Raw genomic sequence first — 7500 nt, 5'->3', positions numbered from 1 at the left:
GGAGAAGTGCGGCCCACCGCACACCGGAACGGCCCCACCCCGCGGCGAGTGGAAAGGCAACCGGACACGACCCCGCCGCAGATTGCTCCGCGCGGGCGGCCGGCCCCATCTGCCGAGGGTGGAGGCCAGTGGCCGGATGGGCGTGAATCTCACCCGTTCGACCTTTCGGACTTCTCACGTTTACCCCAGAACGGTTTCACGTACTTTTGAACTCTCTCTTCAAAGTTCTTTTCAACTTTCCCTCACGGTACTTGTTCGCTATCGGTCTCGTGGTCATATTTAGTCTCAGATGGAGTTTACCACCCACTTGGAGCTGCACTCTCAAGCAACCCGACTCGAAGGAGAGGTCCCGCCGACGCTCGCACCGGCCGCTACGGGCCTGGCACCCTCTACGGGCCGTGGCCTCATTCAAGTTGGACTTGGGCTCGGCGCGAGGCGTCGGGGTAGTGGACCCTCCCAAACACCACATGCCACGACAGGCGGCAGCCTGCGGGGTTCGGTGCTGGACTCTTCCCTGTTCGCTCGCCGCTACTGGGGGAATCCTTGTTAGTTTCTTTTCCTCCGCTTAGTAATATGCTTAAATTCAGCGGGTAGTCTCGCCTGCTCTGAGGTCGTTGTACGAGGTGTCGCACGCCACACCGCCAGCCGGCTGTGCACGCTACCGAGAAAGTACCGGTATGCGAACCGCCAGGCGACGGGCGCGCATCGCACGTTTGAGGAGACGCGGCCGGCCCCACAGGCGGCCGCGACACTCCCAGGTCTGCGAAGCGGGGCAAACGCCGCGCGCTTCAGTATACGTAGCCGACCCTCAGCCAGACGTGGCCCGGGAACGGAATCCATGGACCGCAATGTGCGTTCGAAACGTCGATGTTCATGTGTCCTGCAGTTCACATGTCGACGCGCAATTTGCTGCGTTCTTCATCGACCCACGAGCCGAGTGATCCACCGTCCTGGGTGATCTTTTCTCAGTTTCCGCCGTCTCTTTCGAGACGGTCGCATAGGCGGGAGTGAGGCGTGTGGCGGCCCCTATTCCAGCGTTCTGTGTCCAACGGCCTCACGGCCGACGGGCGTCGTACGGCTCCACACCGGAGCGGACAGGCACTCGGGCGAAAGTCATTCAAAACCGGCGCCAGGCGCCAGGTGCCGCAGGCCAGCCGCTCCAGCGCTTCAGCGCTCGTACCACACAACATTGCCGCTAGTTTTGAGAGGCACGCGTGGTTCCGCACGCGGCGCACGGCTACGGCGAGCCGTACAGGTAGCGTGTTGCGCGACACGACACGCACATCGAAAGACATGCAGTCTAGTCGGTAATGATCCTTCCGCAGGTTCACCTACGGAAACCTTGTTACGACTTTTACTTCCTCTAAATGATCAAGTTTGGTCATCTTTCCGGTAGCATCGGCAACGACAGAGTCAATGCCGCGTACCAGTCCGAAGACCTCACTAAATCATTCAATCGGTAGTAGCGACGGGCGGTGTGTACAAAGGGCAGGGACGTAATCAACGCGAGCTTATGACTCGCGCTTACTGGGAATTCCTCGTTCATGGGGAACAATTGCAAGCCCCAATCCCTAGCACGAAGGAGGTTCAGCGGGTTACCCCGACCTTTCGGCCTAGGAAGACACGCTGATTCCTTCAGTGTAGCGCGCGTGCGGCCCAGAACATCTAAGGGCATCACAGACCTGTTATTGCTCAATCTCGTGCGGCTAGAAGCCGCCTGTCCCTCTAAGAAGAAAAGTAATCGCTGACAGCACGAAGGATGTCACGCGACTAGTTAGCAGGCTAGAGTCTCGTTCGTTATCGGAATTAACCAGACAAATCGCTCCACCAACTAAGAACGGCCATGCACCACCACCCACCGAATCAAGAAAGAGCTATCAATCTGTCAATCCTTCCGGTGTCCGGGCCTGGTGAGGTTTCCCGTGTTGAGTCAAATTAAGCCGCAGGCTCCACTCCTGGTGGTGCCCTTCCGTCAATTCCTTTAAGTTTCAGCTTTGCAACCATACTTCCCCCGGAACCCAAAAGCTTTGGTTTCCCGGAGGCTGCCCGCCGAGTCATCGGAGGAACTGCGGCGGATCGCTGGCTGGCATCGTTTATGGTTAGAACTAGGGCGGTATCTGATCGCCTTCGAACCTCTAACTTTCGTTCTTGATTAATGAAAACATACTTGGCAAATGCTTTCGCTTCTGTTCGTCTTGCGACGATCCAAGAATTTCACCTCTAACGTCGCAATACGAATGCCCCCGCCTGTCCCTATTAATCATTACCTCGGGTTCCGAAAACCAACAAAATAGAACCGAGGTCCTATTCCATTATTCCATGCACACAGTATTCAGGCGGGCTTGCCTGCTTTAAGCACTCTAATTTGTTCAAAGTAAACGTGCCGGCCCACCGAGACACTCAATAAAGAGCACCCTGGTAGGATTTCAACGGGGTCCGCCTCGGGACGCACGAGCACGCACGGGGCGGTCGCACGCCTTCGGCTCGCCCCACCGGCAGGACGTCCCACGATACATGCCAGTTAAACACCGACGGGCGGTGAACCAACAGCGTGGGACACAAATCCAACTACGAGCTTTTTAACCGCAACAACTTTAATATACGCTATTGGAGCTGGAATTACCGCGGCTGCTGGCACCAGACTTGCCCTCCAATAGATACTCGTTAAAGGATTTAAAGTGTACTCATTCCGATTACGGGGCCTCGGATGAGTCCCGTATCGTTATTTTTCGTCACTACCTCCCCGTGCCGGGAGTGGGTAATTTGCGCGCCTGCTGCCTTCCTTGGATGTGGTAGCCGTTTCTCAGGCTCCCTCTCCGGAATCGAACCCTGATTCCCCGTTACCCGTTACAACCATGGTAGGCGCAGAACCTACCATCGACAGTTGATAAGGCAGACATTTGAAAGATGCGTCGCCGGTACGAGGACCGTGCGATCAGCCCAAAGTTATTCAGAGTCACCAAGGCAAACGGACCGGACGAGCCGACCGATTGGTTTTGATCTAATAAAAGCGTCCCTTCCATCTCTGGTCGGGACTCTGTTTGCATGTATTAGCTCTAGAATTACCACAGTTATCCAAGTAACGTGGGTACGATCTAAGGAACCATAACTGATTTAATGAGCCATTCGCGGTTTCACCTTAATGCGGCTTGTACTGAGACATGCATGGCTTAATCTTTGAGACAAGCATATGACTACTGGCAGGATCAACCAGGGAGCTGCGTCAACTAGAGCTGAGCAGCCGGCCGCCCGGGAGTGTGTCCCGGGGGCCCGCGCGAACACGCAAGCGTCCGCTCAATCATTCTGCAAACAGGAGGAGGCTGAGCTCCCCTGCACAATACACCTCGAAACCCTCTCAGGTCCCGGCGGCGCGCAGCGCCGTCCCAAGTACTTGGTCGGGTTCGAGAGAGGCGCAATCGCCCGGAGTTAGGCGAGTAGACGCTTTCGGTGCGACCACCCGTGCTCCCAACTGAGCTTGCCGCTGCCGACAGAGGCCCGGGAGCGTGCTGTCGTGGCATTGCCGGCGGGAGACAACACGCGCCACCTACGGTGACCGGCAGCTCCAACGCCAGCGCCACAGAAGGACAAAAGCCCCACTTGGGTGCCGAAGCGAACTCTCCCAGCACAGCGCACGCGCCAACACATCCGCACAGCTGCGATACAAACCACCAGCGAGAACCGCTGGGGCGACCGAGCAGCAGACGGCGTCGCGGCGCCGAGCGCCGGGCGGCAGCGCATCCTCAACGCACACAGTCCTCAATCGGACCAGCACACTGAAGATGTCCACCGCGCTTCGCACCGGGCCCGCGAGGACCTACTTTGGCCGCACGGCGCCGCGCGCAGGGTGCGCCGGCGCGCAGCTGCGACGCCTGCCGCGTCCGTCGGCCGGCGCGCCTGCCACTGGCCGCCCCCACCAGCCGGCTGTAGCGCGTGCGCCCACGCACCGCGCGGCCAGCACGCCGGGAGGCGCCCCCTCACCGGCCGGGGACGGTCCCACCCAGCCACCGCCGCGTATCGCTTCACACCCAGATGCCGTTCAGTTTCGTCGGCATGGTGGGTATCGCTGGAACAACCGGTTAGTACCTCAACCTATCGTCGCCATCACCGATTCACCCCTAGCGAGAACAACCGCACCACAACAGGTTACCATTTGTTCATTTGCGTAACTTCACCAGAAAACGCAGGCGTCCATCGCCATTTGCAACTTCCACGATTATTGCATGCCTGTGTCAGGTGTCACGCCACACTACGTCTGCCCACATACACGCAACAAAATGTGCACGCCTAGACAATACGTGGAAGGTGGCCCCCGTACGTATGCGATGTCCATTGCTCGAACGACTGTCAACCGGCCTCTGTAGCATGTCGCAGATATGGAACGCGGTGCACCATGCCATCACGGTGTGTGAGGAGAGACGACTAGGTCCGAATACATCAACAGACAGCTCATGCTGATCGCCATCCACGGCGTCCGTTCCTCCCACACGTCTCTATGGCGTACCACACTGCAATCCAGCTCTCATAGGGAGACGACACGTAGCTGCGTGCACAATATTTGCACTGTATGGTCCGCCGTTTTTGGGCGCAGTCGTTGTACGGTCACACATGTGCCACGATGTATCATTCAGTACATAAGGACGAATGTGCAGTACAGATTGTGGTTTACGCGTACGACATTAGCGGACAGTTGACACAGGCCGCACCACAACGTAGCCTGAGTACGTCGCATGCGGAGGGCATTGAACATGCAAAGTTCTCACCAACCAGCTTGCGAAGGCAGGGGGCAAGGTGGGGACGTGGGGAGGGGCGGCATGTACGTCCTGCTGCCATCCACATTACAGTGTACAGCAGGAGCATGTGGAAAGTGAGCAAGACTTGCAAGGTGTTTAACATGAAGCGATACACAGGGGAGCGGGGAGTGCGAGTAGCGAACTATATTGCGAGGGTTGCGGGTGGGCAACACTACACTAATTGAACGAGTCGTATAACAATTACAGAGCAGGTTTAGGCGACAACGTGGGTTACGTTAGGCGACAACGTGGGTTACGTTAGGCGACAACGTGGGTTAGGTTAAGGCACGACGTGGGTTAGGTTAAGGCACGACGTGGGTTAGGTTAAGGCACGACGTGGGTTAGGTTAAGGCACGACGTGGGTTAGGTTAAGGCACGACGTGGGTTAGGTTAAGGCACGACATGGGTTAGGTTAAGGCACGACATGGGTTAGGTTAAGGCACAACATGGGTTAGGTTAAGGCACAACATGGGTTAGGTTAAGGCACAACATGGGTTAGGTTAAGGCACAACATGGGTTAGGTTAAGGCACAACATGGGTTAGGTTAAGGCACAACATGGGTTAGGTTAAGGCACAACATGGGTTAGGTTAAGGCACAACATGGGTTAGGTTAAGGCACAACATGGGTTAGGTTAAGGCACAACATGGGTTAGGTTAAGGCACAACATGGGTTAGGTTAAGGCACAACATGGGTTAGGTTAAGGCACAACATGGGTTAGGTTAAGGCACAACATGGGTTAGGTTAAGGCACAACATGGGTTAGGTTAAGGCACAACATGGGTTAGGTTAAGGCACAACATGGGTTAGGTTAAGGCACAACATGGGTTAGGTTAAGGCACAACATGGGTTAGGTTAAGGCACAACATAGGTTAGGTTAAGGCACAACATAGGTTAGGTTAAGGCACAACATGGGTTAGGTTAAGGCACAACATGGGTTAGGTTAAGGCACAACATGGGTTAGGTTAAGGCACAACATGGGTTAGGTTAAGGCACAACATGGGTTAGGTTAAGGCACAACATGGGTTCGGTTAAGGCACAACATGGGTTAGGTTAAGGCACAACATGGGTTAGGTTAAGGCACAACATGGGTTAGGTTAAGGCACAACATGGGTTAGGTTAAGGCACAACATGGGTTAGGTTAAGGCACAACATGGGTTAGGTTAAGGCACAACATGGGTTAGGTTAAGGCACAACATGGGTTAGGTTAAGGCACAACATGGGTTAGGTTAAGGCACAACATGGGTTAGGTTAAGGCACAACATGGGTTAGGTTAAGGCACAACATGGGTTAGGTTAAGGCACAACATGGGTTAGGTTAAGGCACAACATGGGTTAGGTTAAGGCACAACATAGGTTAGGTTAAGGCACAACATAGGTTAGGTTAAGGCACAACATGGGTTAGGTTAAGGCACAACATGGGTTAGGTTAAGGCACAACATGGGTTAGGTTAAGGCACAACATGGGTTAGGTTAAGGCACAACATGGGTTAGGTTAAGGCACAACATGGGTTAGGTTAAGGCACAACATGGGTTAGGTTAAGGCACAACATGGGTTAGGTTAAGGCACAACATGGGTTAGGTTAAGGCACAACATGGGTTAGGTTAAGGCACAACATGGGTTAGGTTAAGGCACAACATGGGTTAGGTTAAGGCACAACATGGGTTAGGTTAAGGCACAACATGGGTTAGGTTAAGGCACAACATGGGTTAGGTTAAGGCACAACATGGGTTAGGTTAAGGCACAACATGGGTTAGGTTAAGGCACAACATGGGTTAGGTTAAGGCACAACATAGGTTAGGTTAAGGCACAACATAGGTTAGGTTAAGGCACAACATAGGTTAGGTTAAGGCACAACATAGGTTAGGTTAAGGCACAACATAGGTTAGGTTAAGGCACAACATAGGTTAGGTTAAGGCACAACATAGGTTAGGTTAAGGCACAACATAGGTTAGGTTAAGGCACAACATAGGTTAGGTTAAGGCACAACATAGGTTAGGTTAAGGTACAACATAGGTTAGGTTAAGGTACAACATAGGTTAGGTTAAGGTACAACATAGGTTAGGTTAAGGTACAACATAGGTTAGGTTAGGTTAGGTTACACGTTGTTGTAAGGAAAGGTGTAGGGGGGGGCGGGGGCGGCAGGTTCGTTGATAGTGATTATAGTAAGTGAATGCTTGTGACATGATCAGATTTGTCACGTCAGGATGCACCTTTGGCTTATTAGAGGCGGCGCTCCAATTCTATGCTTGTGTCAGACCTGTGTCTTTGACTCATGTCATTGTTTGTGCGCTGTGACAGGAGGTACTATTGTGATGTTGGGTGCACCGTTGTATAGGACATGTGTGGGTGTTGGTGCCTGATCTGCGCAATGGTGGATGTCGAAAGGGTGGGATATTGTATTTTCCGCATGGACCTCCTGGTCTGGTTGTGATAGTGTGGATTGTGTAATGTGGCGGAGAGGATGCACTGGATGTTGTTCCATGCTGGTGCTTACATATTGTATGTGCGCCCGTTAGAAGCAGAGAGTGGTGCGTGATCAGAGTGGCTGGCTGACGTGTGGTTCCCATTGTGGGCAGACTCTTTCAGCATGTATACGGACAGTTGTATATATATTCTGTAGTTTGATGGCTCTGCATTGATTACTAATCAGCGCCGTGTGTACGGGTAATCTGGTTCCAGTCCAAAATGTTCCATCTGTGTACATTAGTGAC

General features: G+C 53.8%; 2 non-coding genes and 1 pseudogene across 2 annotated transcripts; all 3 read right to left on the bottom strand.

Moving 5' to 3' along the window:
* LOC124731575 overlaps positions 1–614 on the bottom strand; it is a 4222-nt pseudogene extending 3608 nt beyond the window's left edge.
* Positions 615–802: 188 nt separating this feature from the next.
* On the bottom strand, positions 803–957 carry LOC124731589. The gene has a single exon (XR_007008357.1). It is a non-coding gene; the product is annotated as a 5.8S ribosomal RNA (ribosomal RNA).
* A 351-nt stretch (positions 958–1308) lies between these two features.
* LOC124731561 lies at positions 1309–3217 on the bottom strand. Its single transcript, XR_007008346.1, has one exon. It is a non-coding gene; the product is annotated as a small subunit ribosomal RNA (ribosomal RNA).
* Positions 3218–7500: the final 4283 nt, after the last annotated feature.

This window comes from Schistocerca piceifrons, unplaced genomic scaffold, assembly GCF_021461385.2.
Source record: "Schistocerca piceifrons isolate TAMUIC-IGC-003096 unplaced genomic scaffold, iqSchPice1.1 HiC_scaffold_1294, whole genome shotgun sequence".
In the NCBI taxonomy this organism is placed as follows: Eukaryota; Metazoa; Arthropoda; class Insecta; order Orthoptera; family Acrididae; genus Schistocerca; species Schistocerca piceifrons.
This window is presented reverse-complemented; position numbering and strand designations above follow the sequence as displayed.